Source organism: Hippopotamus amphibius, chromosome 2, assembly GCF_030028045.1.
Source record: "Hippopotamus amphibius kiboko isolate mHipAmp2 chromosome 2, mHipAmp2.hap2, whole genome shotgun sequence".
Classification (NCBI taxonomy): domain Eukaryota; kingdom Metazoa; phylum Chordata; class Mammalia; order Artiodactyla; family Hippopotamidae; genus Hippopotamus; species Hippopotamus amphibius.
The window spans coordinates 51,456,885-51,472,819 of record NC_080187.1 but is presented as its reverse complement, the minus strand read 5'-3'; positions in this window follow the sequence as shown (position 1 = coordinate 51,472,819).

Below are 15,935 nucleotides of genomic sequence, written 5' to 3'. Positions count from 1 at the left end.
AAAAAAATAAAATACTTAGGAATAAACCTCACCAAGGAGGTGAAAGACATGCTGAGAACTACAAAACATTAGTAAAGGAAACTGAAGATGACGCAAAGAAATGGGAAGACATCCCACACTCTTGGACTGGAAGAATTAATAGTGTTAAAATGGCCATACTACCCAAAGCCATATACAGATTTAATGGATCCCTATCAAATGACCCATGACATTTTTCACAGAACTAGAATAAATGATCCTAAAAATGTATATGGAACCATAAAAATTCAGAATTGCCAACACAATCCTGAGGAAAAAGAACAAAGCAGGAGGCATAACCATCCCTGACTACAGACAATACTACAAAGTTACAGTAATCAAAAGAGCATGGTATTGGCACAAAAACAGACATATGGAACAGAATAGAGAGCCCAGAAATAAACCCACACACCTATGGTCAATTAACCTTCGAAAAAGGAGGCAAAAATATACAATGGGGAAAAAGTCTCTTCAGCAAGTGGTGTTTTGAAAGTTGCACAGCTGCACCATAAAACTCCTAGGAGAGAACATAAGGAAAACATTCTCTGACATAAATCATACCAAAGTTCTCCTAGGTAGATCTCCCAAAGCAGTACAAATACAGTAAGTTCCCTACATATGAACCTTCAAGTTGCGAACTTTCAAAGATGCAAACGTGTGTTCGCATGTCCAATCATGTAAGTTAGTTCACGTGTCTGGTGTACATTGTCTTTTGTGCTTTTGTGTACTTTACAGTACTGTATAGAGTACAGTAGTACAGTACCTTTATTTGAAGCCCAAGATATCTGGAAGCAAGTGTAAAAGCAGTGGTGATGTAGCTGGTACAACTAAGGAGCGCCAAGCGATAACGATGGAAACAAAAGTGAAAATGAGAGAGTGGAGTAAGGCGAAAAGATGTTGGACATTGCTCATTCTTATAATACAAATCATTCAACCACTGGCACAATTCTAAAGAACAAGGACAAGATCATGAAACATGTGAAGTCTGCTGTGCTGAGGATATTGACAAAATATCAAAGAAGCATGGAAAAGTGCTGGAGGAGATGGAGAGATTCCTCAGTGTGTGGAGGCAGAATCAACATCAGCATTGACTTCTGCTCAGCTTAATGCTGATTCAAGAGAAAGCTAAAAGCCTTTATGAAGACTTGAAGAAGAAACACAGCAAAGAATCAGAGGGCACATCTTTTAATGCCAGCCATGGCTGGTTTCATCAGTTCAAGGCTAGAAACAGCCTTCAAAATGTAAAAGTAAAGTGGAGAGGCAGCAAGTGCAGATATGGTATCTGCCCAGGAATTTCATGAAAGGCTTCGAGAAATTATTGATGAATGTGCATATTACCTCAGCAAGGTTTTAATGTGAATGAGACACAACTGTACTGGACGAGAATGCCAGACTGAAGTTCCATCAGTGAGGAGGAAAAGTTGATGCTGGGCTATAAAGCATCAAAGGATAGGCTAACTCTGTTACTTGGTGGCAGTGCTTCCAGTGATATGAAGCTGAAGCCTCTCTTCACCATTGAGAGAACCCAAGAACCCTTAAAAACATAGCCAAGGTCTAGCTTCCTACTGTGTGGAAGAGTAACCCCAAAGCCTGGGTTACACAGGCCATTTTCTAGGACTGTTTATTCCACCACTTTATCCCAGAGTTAGAGAAATATAGCTTGAAGAAGGACATCCCATTCAACATTCTACTACTGCTCCACAGTGCTCTGGGCCACCTCCCATTCATGGACGACTTTCATCCCAACATCAAAGTAGTGCATCTGCCACCAAATACTATGTCACTCATCCAACCTATGGACCAGGGAGTTAGAGCAACTTTCAAGAAATATTATTTACATCACACTTTTCATCAGGCAGCAAAGGTGAGTGATGAATCAGGAACAATCTTGCGACAATTCTGGAAGGATTATAGCATTTTCAAGGCCATAAAAAAAACATTGACTTTGTTGCTGTGAGGTTATGACTGTCACCATGAATTGGGTTTGGAAGAACCTTTGCTCACAGTTTGTTCACAGTTTTTGTGAATTTGAGAAGGTAGATGAGGAGTCTGAAGAAGAGGTCTTCAGCAACGTGGTGACCCTCCGTGAGAAGCTGGAGCTAAATCTGCAAGAGGATGACTTCACTGAACTCCTTGCTGTGAAACACGAGAGCTTACTAATGAAGACCTGGTGGAATTACAGGCCCAGAGAAAAGATGAAGAGGGACAAGAGAAAGAAGTAACTGAAAAACTGAAGAGATTCACGACACAGGATATGGCAAGGGGGATTTTCTTTGAGGAGGCACTGTTAGTTTTTGAGGCACGGAACCCGAACATAGAATGGTACACGAAGGTTGCAGCAGCCATTCAGAATGCAATCCAGTACAACCTTGTCATCTCTGATGAGAAGAAAGGAGCCACTGCCCAGACATCCCTGGATCATTTTTCCAAGAGGGTAGATAGAATTGAATCCATCAAGGAACCGGAACCTGTGCCATCAACATCAGGCGTGAGTGAAATTGCAGCCTGCCCTCCATCTCCTATTGCTGACCATCCTTCAGCTCTACCATCTCCCACTTCCTCTCCCTCCGCCAGTCTCTTGCTTGTTCACTCAGTGCCAGCCCCAGTATGCCAGCTGTTGTACTGTGCTACTGTACTTTTCAAGGTACTGTACTGTAAGATTAAAAATGTTTTATTTTTTGTGTTTGTTTTTTATATATTATTTGTGTGAAAAGTATTATAAACCTATTACAGTACGGTACTATATAGCCGATTGTGTAAGTTGGGTACCTAGGCTAACTTTGTTGGACTTACAAACAAATTGGACGTAGAAACGCACTCATGGAAGGAAATTTTGTTCGTATGTAGGGGACTTACAGTAAAAGCAAAAAAGAAACAGGACCTAATCAAACTTATACGCTTTTGCACAGCAAAGAAAGCCATAATCAAAATGAAAATACAACCTATGGACTGGGAGAAAATAGTAGCAAATGATGAGACTGACAAGGGCTTAATTTCCAAAATATACAATCAGCTCATACAACTCATTAACAAAATAACAAATAACTCAATCGAAAATTGGGCAGAAGACCTAAAGAAACATTTTTCCAAAGAAGGCATACAGACGGCCAATAGGCACATGAAAAGACGCTCATCGTTGCTAATTATTAGAGAAAGGCAAATCCAAATTACAATGAGGTACTACTTCACACTGGTTGGAATGGCCATCATTTAAAAAAACCTACAAATAACAAATGCTGGAGGGGGTATGTAGGAAAGGGAACCCTTCTACACTGTTGGTGGCAATGTAAGTTGGTGCAGACACTATGGAAAACAGTATGGAAGTTCCTCAGAAAACTACAAAGAGAGTTGCCATATGATCTAGTGATCCCACTTGTGGACATATATCCAGACAAAACTATAATTTGAAAAGATACATGCACCCCTATGTTCATAGCAGCACTATTTATAATAGCCAAGACATGGAAACAACATAAATGTTCATTGAAAAATGAATGGATAAAGAAGGTGTGGTATATGTATATAATATATATTACTCAGATATATATAAAAAAAAGAATGAAATAATGCCAGTTGCAGCAACACGGATGGACCTAGAGATGATCATACTAAGTGAAGTAAGTCAGAAAGAGACAAATTCCATATGATATCCCTTATACGTGGAATCGAAAATATGACACAAATGAACATGTCAAGGAAACAGAAACAAACACACAGATACAGTAAACAGACTTGCAGTTGCCAAGGAGGGGCTGAGGGAAAGATTGGGAGCTTTGGAATAGCAGATGCAAACTACAATATACAGGATGGGTAAACCACAAGTTCTTACTGTATAGTAGAGGGAACTATATTCAATATCCTGTGATAAACCATAATGGAAAAGTATATGTGTGTGTGTGTGTGTATATATACCTTATATATATATACATACTTTATATATATACATATATATGTATATATAATTTGCTGCATAGTAGAAATTAACACAACATTGTATAAATGCTGGAGAGGGTGTGGAGAAAAGGGAGCCCTCCTGCGTTGCTGGTGGGAATGTAAATTGATACAGCCGCTAAGGAAAACAGCATGGAGATTCCTTAAAAAACTAAAAATAGAACTACCATATGACCGGGCAATCCCACTACTGGGCATATATCCTGAGAAAACCATAATTCAAAAAGATACATGTACCACAACGTTCATTGCACTATTTACAATAGCCAGGTCATGGAAGCAACCTAAGTGTCTATCAGCAGATGAATGGATAAAAAAGATGTTGACACATACATACAATGGAATATTACTCAGCCATAAAAAGGAACGAAACTGTGTTATTTGTAGTGAGGTGGATGGACCTAGAGTCTGTCATACAGAGTGAAGTAAGTCAGAAAGAGAAAAACAAATACAATATACTAACACATATATATGGAATCTAGAAAAATGGTACTGATGAACCTGGTGACAGGGCAGGAATAAAGACACAAACATAGAGAACAGACGAGGACACAGGGGAGGAAGGGGAAGCTGGGACGTAGTGAGAGAATACCATTGACATATATACACTACCAAATGTAAAATAGATGGCTAGTGGGAAGCTTCTGCTTGGCACAGGGAGATCAGCTCTATGCTTTGTGACTACCTAGAGGGATGAGATAAGGAGGGTGGGAAGGAGGCTCAAGAGGGAGGGGATAAGGGGATCTATGTATACATATAGCTGATTCACTTTGTTGTACAGCAGAAACTAACACAACATTGCAAAGCAATTATACTCCAATAGAGACATATTTTTAAAAACCCACAACATTGGGGGGAGTCAAGGAAGGGAGGGAATATGGGGATATGTGTATAAAAACAAATGATTGAACCTGGTGTACCCCCCAAAAAAAAATAAAAAATAAAATTAAAATTAAAATTAAAAAAAAAACCCACAACATTGTAAATCAACTATACTTGAAAATATTATTTAAATGCAAAAAAAAATTTAATGTGTTTTTCTGTGTGTGTGTACCACAGGTTTAATATATAAATTATGTGAAATTGACTACATTGTTTTTCAAAATAAAGAATTTTTGATATTTACATCAGCTTCATAATATAAATGCAGAAAAACTATATTATTTTTTTCTTAAAGTTCAGAAATAGCTATTTTGATCATTTGGTATACTATAAACCACTAATTTTATTAAAAACGGATTCATGATCTCTTCCCTCCAAAGAAATATTTCTCCACTCTCACAAGTTTAATAGAATGTTCTACCATGAAATGACTTCCCACCTTAGAGACATGAGATTTGCTTCCTGAAATCTCTTTCTTGCAAGAAGTCCCAATTAGCATCCAAGCATTACAGAAATGCTTTTTTTACAGATCTCAAAATTCCATGCAACTTTACTGAAGACATAATGTGTTTTTAAATTATCAACACTCACCTGGGATCTTTAAGAATGAACAGAAACATAATTTTGTGTTGTTTTTCATTTATTCTGGTTCTAAGTGGCCATTTCTAAATGAAAGTATTTTAAGTATGTTAACATCCTATGTCAAATGACTACTGTCTCTCCAAAGATGAAATATGAGGAACTCCTAATTAGGCTCCCCAAAGATTTACTCTCTGAATCGGTATTACCCTTCTGCTGAATTCCACAGTGTTCATTATTCTCTGAAAATATTTTTTTTCTTGTGTGGCCATCTCACATGTTGTTTCATTTCATGTAGCTTTTACCTACAATTTTATGCCTAGTTTATTTCTGGGAAAACGCATTATTTCAGATTAATCACTATAGACACAAAGACGTCTCTATAATTCCCTGATTGTTTCAAGAACTCCTTTTTTTTAATACTTAGATTCTGAAGCTCTCCACCAAGCATTACTAAAATTGCATTTACATGAGTATCTTTATATTAATCACACAATAATACATTTACAATTGTATTATGATTTATTGCTAATTTTGGAGCATAAACATAGCTGTCTAATTTACCACACTCTTGTAAATAACTTTAATATTTGCACATAGGACTTGAAAGAGAATAGATAAATTAAAAAAATGAAAAATATGTAAATACAATTTATATATTCTTCATAAAATTAGGTGATTAAACTTTATTCAGAAAAAGAAGAGCCCAGATACTCTGCAGGCATGATACTCAAGAATGTAGGGTCTTACAGCAGGAAAACATGCAGTAATCCGTGCAGCAAAGTTCACCTGTGACCAGCTGGGGTTAGTGACCTATGCATTCCTTACATGCAACATATCAGGAGTGGAAAAGGAAATTTGTTAGTCATGGAGATAAGTATAATAAAGTTTGGTAGCAGGTCATGCTCATACATTCAACACAGGTACAATCAAAGTTATACTCATTTCTAGTAAATCTAAGCCTGTATCTGTTATTTTGTCTTTAATTATGAAATGTCAGAACTGACTTACAAAAAAGAAAGTGTTTGTTTGTCTAATTACAGTTGTGGTGAGTAAGACATAGCCTAGCACTGCTAATGTGACTTAGTGATTCTCTCATCAGGAAACAGTTTCTACTCCCTTGTTTATTCTCCACATCCTGCAGTAAGTAAAGTTTCAATGCAAGATAAATCCTCATGATGAAGGGACTTCCTAGGTGGCACAGTGGTTAAGAATCCACCCACCAATGCAGGGGACACGGGTTTGATCTCTGCTCCAGGAAGATCCCACATGCCTCAAGGCAACTAAGCCCCTGCGTCAAAACTATTGAGCCTGTGCTCTAGAGCCTGCAACCCACAACCATTGAGCCCATGTGCCGCAACTACTGCAGCCTGCTCACCTAGAGCCCATGCTCCACAACAAGAGAAGCCACTGCAATGAGGAGCCCGCACACCACAATGCTATTTCTGTCTTTCTCACTCTTATTCGGGATTGTGCATTGTTCACACAGTCAACCAACATTTTTGGAGCAGCTGCTGGATGCCTGGCCATGTTTGAGGTTCAGCAGTGAACAAGACAGGAAGAGTCCTGCTCCCATAAGGCACGTAGTAGGGAGGAGAGGTAGGTGCAGCTGGGGCGAGGGATCTCACCTTGCTGGGCCTCTATTTTCTCATCTGGAAAATGGGATGGGGTGTTCCTCATTTTCTGAGATTGCCCAAACCTCACATTCTCTGATTCCATCCAAAGCATTCATTTTCCTGTTTTAAATTCAACCAGGCCATGAGCTGTGATGAATATTGTTAGCTGCTCCCCAAATCAACTCTACTTCCACCCTTTTCCTATGATCAGGTCTTTTGCCCAACATGATTCACAATCAATCAAGTCACAGAAGCTAAGGGGCACCCAGCAGAAGAATTCCAACCCTGGTTTCTCAGGAGCTCTGTGGTCTACCTGGCCAGGTAAACTTAATTCACCTGGCCCAAGGTGGCCATCCCTGGTTTCACATCAGTGTGATCTCTGGCACAAACCTCCTTGTTTTTCCATTTTGTCTTTAAGTTACTTGTTGAAACAACTGCACAAATATAACAAAGATATAAAATCAGGCATCCTCTGCTCCCAGTGGCTACTAATAAATGCTTTTCTTCCACTTTAATGATGAAGATAAAATATTTTAGCATCCCGCTGCCCTTATTATTTTTCATTTTTGTTGATATCTGTATTGAATACATCTTTCAATATTTTAACAATGGAATCTTTAGATTGTTCCCAACCCAGCCTTTAGCGGGAAGGGTTTTGTTGTTATATTACTATTCTGTTTCCTTTAAAAACCATTTTCCTGTTTAAACGGATTAAGTCAATTTTATAGGCATTTATCTTATGATATTAATGAAATTAATATATAGAGGGCAGTAGTTGATTGGACTTGAGAACCTCTATCACAATTAAATGTGTATATTATCTGAAATAAATTAAAACCCCTTTTTCAAAAATACTATATCCTCCTGTACATCTTCTCTAAGAAAAACAGAGAAAAGGAGTGGGAGATTGAGGAAGACCAATATGTAGTGCACATTTGTGATGCAGGTGTTCTGTTGCCTCAGGTAGTTTTACCCCTACTTTTACAAAGGAGGAAATAAGCTCAGAGAGGTTTAGTAATTTTCCCAAAGCCAAACAGCTATTGAGTGGCAGAACCAGGATGTAAACCAAGTCTGTTACCCTCAAAGCCTAAGCCCTTATCATAACAAAACTCAGTTAATATTTACCTTTACCAAATTACATTGCAAGCTAGTGATTTCTTGGCACAATTCTGAGTAACAGCGATAAAGGAAGAAATAGCATTGTTCATACAGTCAACCAACATTTCTGGACACTGCCTGTGCCTCTTCTTAAACAGCAGCAGCAGGTAGGTGGGAGTGAAACCCTGCACCTCAAAAGTTGGTCTCATGCTGCAGCCCGGGGCCCAGGAGGGAAGTGCAGGGTCCGCTCAAGGTCCCCAGCACAGTCGTGGCTTTGGCCAGTGGGGTCCCTCCAGAGCCGGCAGCCTCAGAGAGGCCACCTTTCCACAGGGCTCCAGGGCAGCTCAGTGATGGCGGAGGAAGGAGGAGACCCTGAGCCAGGAGTTCCAGCTCTGCCAAAACCCGGGCTCCATTCTGGGCACTGCGGAGTGGGGCCGCTCTGCTTTTACTCATTCCGGGAGGGAGATGCGGGCGCCAGGGGTGCAGTGCACTGCCCTGCCCAGTCGGGGGTCCTGGAGAGGTGTCCAGGATTGAGGGGCCCTGCCCACTGTAACCAAAGCCCAGGCCAAACAATACCTAAATGCAGGAGTTTGGAGCAGAGAAAGGCTTGCCGCAGGGCCATGCGAGGAGATGGATCAGGCTCCCCGGAAAACCCCAACTCCCTGAAGAGTTTCAAAAAGAATTTTTAAAGGCTGAGTGAGGAGGGGCCACAAGGTGTGTGATCAGCTCGTGCACAATTCTCTGACTGGTTGATGAAGTGTAACAGGGCGGTGTCACAGGGGTCAACTTTATCAAGCAGTTAATTTCTTCCATTGAGTTGTTTTTTAGCATCTGAAAAACTCCGGAAATATGCTTGAGATACTTTTATCTGGCTACTTCAGAGAGGAGCTGAAGCAGAGGATATGGGGGTAGGGCCTGCCCCAGGAAGGGCCTGCTCGGTTACATTAGCAGAATTTTGCAACATCTATATGAGGAGAGAACACTTGTAGACCACAAAGAACAAACTCACTGTTTGTTGTTGTTGTTTTTTTCTCTTTTTTTTTCTCCCTGTAGCAGCTGATGGTTCCTGAATCTGTCCTGGGACAAGGGACAAGAGAGGTTGACTTTTTCAGCATTTCAAACTCAGCTTTGAAATTTCAGCTTGTTGGTGTGGTGGGAGCAGGTGAGGGAGATGCCCTGGCAACTTTGAAGGTACACTCTCAATAGGCTGATGTGATTCCCCCACATAATATTGATGAGAAAACAGCCCAGAGCAGGAGCGAAACGGACAGGTGTAGTTGCAGGGGCCTCCGAGGAGCCTGGTCCTTTATGTCTCAGTGCAGAAAGAATTCAGCGAGAGGCAAAGTGATAGATAAAAAGTGATTTATTAGAATAGGACGCTTGTGAGGCTTAGAAGTGGGCAGGCGAGAGGGTACCGCACCTGAGAACTTAGTGGGCTACAGTTTTATAATCAAAGGACAAGTGGGGAGGGGGAAAGGGTCTTCTTTGTCTTTGCTGAGTGGACGTCATGCTTCCCTCATTAGCTCCTCCTCCAGGTTGGGCAGGGGAGTTTCTTGTCCCTACGTGGTCAAGCCAGGACTGTAAAAATTATTTCAGGTCTCTGCACAATGAGCACCTTTCCATAAATTATTGTTTTTTTCATGTGTGCAGAGAGCATGTCCTAGGGATCATTAACTTACTGAGCTCACTGGGCAGGATGTGGGTCTCACGCCACCCCTGTTTTATTGTTTGGGGGCATGTCTCGCGTGTGTGTCGCATGGTTTCATTGCTAAGCAAGCCTGCTTGGTTTTGTGGTTAAGCAGACCTGCTTTCTTGAGTAGTCATTAGGTTACAGGGGTGTCCCATCCTTTTTTCTACTCACAATCCCCTAGTGGGATTAACGATTTAATCACCTACTTTGTCCCTTTACTCTGTCCCTGTCAGGAGGAAGTTGAGGAAGAAATGGCAGCTTCTCAGGCAAACGTCCTGTCCCGGGTCCGAGGCTGGGTCTGCTTCTCCTCCTGAAATGCCCTGGAGTGAGAGCACACACATCTTTAACACTTTACTTCTGATGTTCTTGCCTAGTGAAGTCGTTTTCAACTACTTATTTTTTCCTTTTATTCTTATAATAGTCACGCTCAGCTCCTTAAAATACTCTCTTCTGTTGGAGTCTTTTCTCCTTTGTCTGAATTCAGGCTCCCTACACAGCATGAAGAATTATCGCCATGAATTCATAACTTTCAAGTATTAAAAATCTTCCCTTGATGAGACGTCAACAAGGGAATGAACTGGTATCCAAGATGCCCGTTGGGATGGGGTTAGGTGTTGGGACTTTAGGGAAATAGGTGAAAATGTAGTGATCGCATCTGGATACAACATATCTTTTTGGAACAGGATTAAGAAAATACACGTATAAACAGGATGACCTAAGGAGTGTTGAATCTCTCATAAAGGTCTGAAGAAAAAAAAAAAGGATGAGAGACTATTCTCTATAGTGTTAAAAAGATTTACTGTTTAAGTGAACTATTAGGGGGAATTCCCTGAAGGTCCAGTGGTTAGGACTCCACACTCTCACGGCCGGGGGCCTGGGTTCCATCCCTGGTCAGGGAACTAAAATCCCACAAGCCACACGACATGGCCAAAAAAAAAAAAAAGGAAGGGCTTCCCTGGTGGCGCAGTGGTTAAGAATCTGCCTGCCAATCAATGCAGAGGACACGGGTTCGATCCCTGGTCTGGGAAGATCCCACATGCGGCAGGCGGAGCAATTAAGCCCATGCACCGCAACTACTGAAGCCCGCAAGCCTAGAGCCTGTGCTCCACAACGAGAGGCCACCACAACGAGAAGCCCGCGCACCGCAGTGAAGAGTAGCCCCCACTCGCCACAACTAGAGAAAGCCCGTGCACAGCAACAAAGACCCAACGCAGCCAATAAATCAATCAATAAATAATTCTTTTAAAATGCAGTATCTATGAAGTACAATAAAGCGAGAACAATAAAATGAGGTCTACCTGTATATGGAAACTAGTGAAACTATTGTTGTCTAAGACTGTAGGGTGAGAGTGCTGAACTAGAAATCCAGAGGCCTGGGTTCTAGTCCCATTTCAATCGCAGGCATATCACTTAATCTCTCTGGGCCTCCATTTCTTCATCTGAAAATTAGGGCAGGTCAGAGAGGACTGTATTAGCATCTGCCACACACAGACACCTATGCACACAGCACTTTCCTTTGGCCCAAGAAGAGTGCATTTCTATAAGAACTCTGGTTTTATTTTCCAGCAAGAAGGATACAGAAAGTTTGCTGTGGGAAATCAGAACAAATGCTACCCCAAGGCAGGTGGGGCCCCTTGGATGTTTTTACCACCTGTGCTGCTCTCTTCCCCTCAACCCCTCTCAAGACCCTCTGGGCAGAAGGCTCTGCTGCAGTCAGGCAGCACCTCAAATTCTGATGTGTTCTCAGAGGGAAGAACACCAGACGTTGCACCATAACAAGCAAACTCACTTTCTAACGTGCACAGTCGGAGGAGACCTGTCAACTCGCCAGGTAAGGCCAGCCCTCATCCCCTGCTCCAATCCAAGCTCAGCCAGATGATTCCAGTTCCTAAGTGATACAAAATATCAAAGAAAGTATCGAGGCCACCAGACATCTTGGAATGTAAGTTCCATGAGAGCAAGAATTTTTGTTTGTTTATCACCGTATTTCCCACACTAGAACAATGTGTAGGCACTCAATAAATAGCTGATGGAACAAACTGACAGCCCAAGAGGGTCTGTGATTAGCTTAAGTTTGCCCAAGCAGGGTCAGAGTTGAGCCTAGAACCCAGGGACGGAGAAAGAAAAGAGAATAATAATTGTCGAGGTCTTACAATGTGCAGATTATCATTTTTTTTAATGTTTTCCTAGGACTTCCCTGGTGGCCCAGTGGTTAAGAATCTGCCTGCCAATGCAGGAGACACGGGTTCAATCCCTGGTCTGGGAAGATCCCACATGCTGCGGAGCAACTAAGCCTGTGTGCCACAACTACTGAATCTTCACTCTAGAGCCCGCAAACCACAACTACTGAACCCATATGCCACAACTACTGAAGCCCGCGTGCCCTAGAGCCCATGCTCTGCAACAAGAGAAGCTACTGCAAGAAGCCTCCACACCACAACCAAGAGTAGCCCCTGCTCACCTCAATTAGAGAAAGCCCCCACACAGCAAGACCCAATGCAGCCAAAAATAATAAATTAATTATAGTTATTTTTTTTTAATGTATCCCTTATTTCATTTAATTCTTACTACACTATTTGGTGGATACCACTGTCATCCTCATTCTACAGATAAAGCTTATCCAGCAGGGCCCAAGCTGCATTGTTCATCCATTCATTCACTTGGCAAATAGTTACTGAGCATCTGCTGTTTACCTGGCACCACATCCAGCACAGGAGATACGATAGTGAATAGGACAGACATGGAGCTGATACCCTAGCAGGCGAGACATCCAGTGAGCCAGCAAGACACAAACAAACAATATACTTGCCAGTTAGGACACATCCTACAAAGGAAATCAGTGGAGGGAAGCGACGGAGAGAGACAGGAGCAGAGAGAAAGGTCTCTGTTAGGCACAGTGGTCAAAGCAGGGCTCTTTAAGGAGGGAACATGCAGACTGAGGCCCGAAGGATGAGAAGGGTCACCCTGGGATGAGCTGGAGAAAGAGGGTCCAGGAAGAAGAGCAAGCGCAAAGCCCTGAGGGACAGAAGAGTGTAGCAAGTGGAAGGACTTGGAAGGCGAGCAGACTGGAACAGTGAGGAGGGGGCTCAGGATGAGTTCCACGGGTAAGAGAGGTCAGACCTCTTTCCCCAGGAAAACATAGAGATGCTTTCCTTCTCCATACACTTTCTTAGGATGTTTCTGGAGCTTGTTCTCCATCCAAACAAGTGAGTAACCCCAGAAAAAGGAAGACATGGAATTCAGATGGGGAGTTCCAGGATGGAATTGTGCCCCAAGCCTAAAGAGAATCATTCCAGGTGGAGGCAGAAGGGAGGAGCCTCCCAAGAGAGGGGTTTCTTCTGGACAGGACATTCCAGGGATTTCACACAATCCTGGGGAAGCTGAGGAATGTAAAAATACAGTCAAGGCAGGCAACACAGTGTGGGGGAGGCAAAACTCCACGGAAAACACTTAACTGTCCATGAAAGGAAATGTATCAAATATAAAAATTGGTTGTGCTGTGGATAATATTTGCATAGTAATTATTTATTCAATAAATGTTTCTGAGGACCTTCTATATGCCAGGCCCTTAGCTGGCTCTGGGGATGTACCAGGGAACAAAGACAGACAAGCTGTTTCCTCTCATGTAACTTGTATTCTAGATAGGTAGACTCATGTATTTAAAAAAGAATGAGATTGGTTTTGCCTTGCATCCTTGGTCAGCAGACCAAATATATACACCTACAGCAATGTCCGGAAGAATGTTCACCACATGTTTACGGTGGTTATTCCAAGGGGTGATGTCTTGCTCTCTTTTGAGTCCTTTTTTTCAATCTCCTTTTTATAAAACATTGATCATTTGTGCAAAACACTAAATCATTGCTTTGGAGAAAGAAATCACACTGCCTTTGTGTGAAGAAAACCTGGCTGGGGTGGTAGGTGAAAGATCAGGTATGAGGCCAAGCAAGAGAATGGTTTTAAACTGGGACCAAACAAACAAACAAAACAAAACAAAACAAAAAAACTGGACAGATTTGGTATATATTTTGGAGTAGAACTGACAGAACTCTTTGGAGGGTTGAGTGTGGGGAGTGAGGGAAAGGAAGGTGGGAGGTTACTGCCAAGAACCATTAGGTGTCTGAAGATAGTTACTGAGATGACTTAGACTGGAGGAATTTCAGATTTGGGGTAAGACTTTTATTCATTCATTCATACATTCATTCATTCATCCATTTATTTTCAGGGTAAGATTTTTCAGATTCATTCACTGGGTCTTAAAAGTTTTGAGACTCCAAGTAAAGTATAAACATCTCGAGGATGACATTATTCTGCCTTTCCCTCCATCCTGCCAGCTAGAATACACATGTGGTGGCTCATATACTAGCAACTATTGTGGACTGTTAGGACAAGGGCCACACCCAAGATAACAGATCAGAGGACTGGAAGGATTCCTAATAACTTTGTTGAGCTGCCCAAGAAAGCTGGATGCCAGTTTCTCAACATCTTTGGATGTGAAAGAGAAATAAACTTCTAAATTGTTTCAAACATTATTTTCTTGTTCTCTGATATACTCAGCAAAACCTAATCCTAATTGGTATACTTAGATTACCTGGAGAGTAGGGTACACAAAACAGAGTGAAAAGAGCACGTATCTTGATTGTGGTAAAAGGGAACTAACAAGAGTGCTATGGTTAGATTAACATTCTAGATTTAGACTTTTAGGTTTAGAAGGTAACTTTGTGACACCAGCTTAATTAACAATTTTGCCCAAGATGTACCCTACTGCAGCAGTTCTCAAACCTCAAGGTGCTTCAGCTCTTCCCAGAGAGCTTATTAAATCACAGATTGCTGGGCCTTACGCCTGGAGTTTCTGATAGGTAGGTCTGAATAGGACTTGAGAATGTGCCTTTCAAACAAGTTGTCAGGTGCTGCTGAAGCTGCTGGTCCACATATTTTGAAAATTACTGTCCTAGAATACGTCCTATCAAAGAGAAGAGAATGTGATTTCCGGGGAAATTCTCCTGCACCCCTAACCAGTCAGGCATTGGGGTTGTCACACACTTCCTCCTAGCACCTGCCTTTAGGGGGAGGCAACCTAGAGAGGAGGGGAAAGGTCCTGGGACCTACGGGGTCCCTCCACATCTTTGCACATCCATGGGGCCCCAGGCTCTTACCAGGTGTACCAGATTGTCTTTGATCACCTCCCAGCATCTGGAGAAGGACAGATTCTTGGGAGGCCTTAATACTCTGCTCTGTTAATCTGAGTCTGTTTCCTTAGCTGAAAAAGTAGGGCAAAAACTACCAGCTTTGCAAGCAGTTGGAGCAGGTGCTGGGGCCCTTTCTATGCCAGAACATGCTAAGCATGCTGGTTAACAATAATGCAACTCTGTAAGTATTAATGACATTCTGAGCGTGTGAGGAAGGGCCTCACTGTTAGTGAGGGCCCTCACCGGGGCCAATGCCACCAACCAACACACTTCTCTTTGCCTCCAATGGATTCTTCCAGTGTGGCTTCAGTGATTACTTCTCAGACTTGGCACCATTAACATTTCGGACTGGGTAATTCTGTGTTGTGGGTGGCATTCCTGTTCATAGCAGGATGTCTAACAGCATCGCTGGGTTCTACCCACTAGATGCCAGTGGTACACACTCACCTTACCCCTGCCTAGTTGTGACGACCAAAAGTATCTCCATATACTTCACAGAGGGGAAATGGTTTCTCCATGCCTGACATATACATAACATGTGCTCAATAAATGGCTGCTTAAACTTACCAGAATGCAGGAGAATGTCTCCCAACCAAAAGAATGCCCTGTCAGATAGCCAAACAGTTCTCCCCTCCTTTACCCTATATTTCCAGGCCCTGTGCAAATGCCACTTCCTCCATGAAGACTTCCTTGACTGCCCCCACCCCTAGTTGTATATACTCTCCCATGCAACACTGACACCCATTAGTTCACGTTCTTCTTTAACACTTGCCATTGTCCTATGTGTTTATACATGTGTCTCATCTCATCTATTCACAAAGTACCAAGGTGGCTTTGGAAGAACTTTAACACTTTCTATCTCCTCTACTGACTATCTTACCCATAAAGATGGTATTCTCTAGTATGCATATTTGA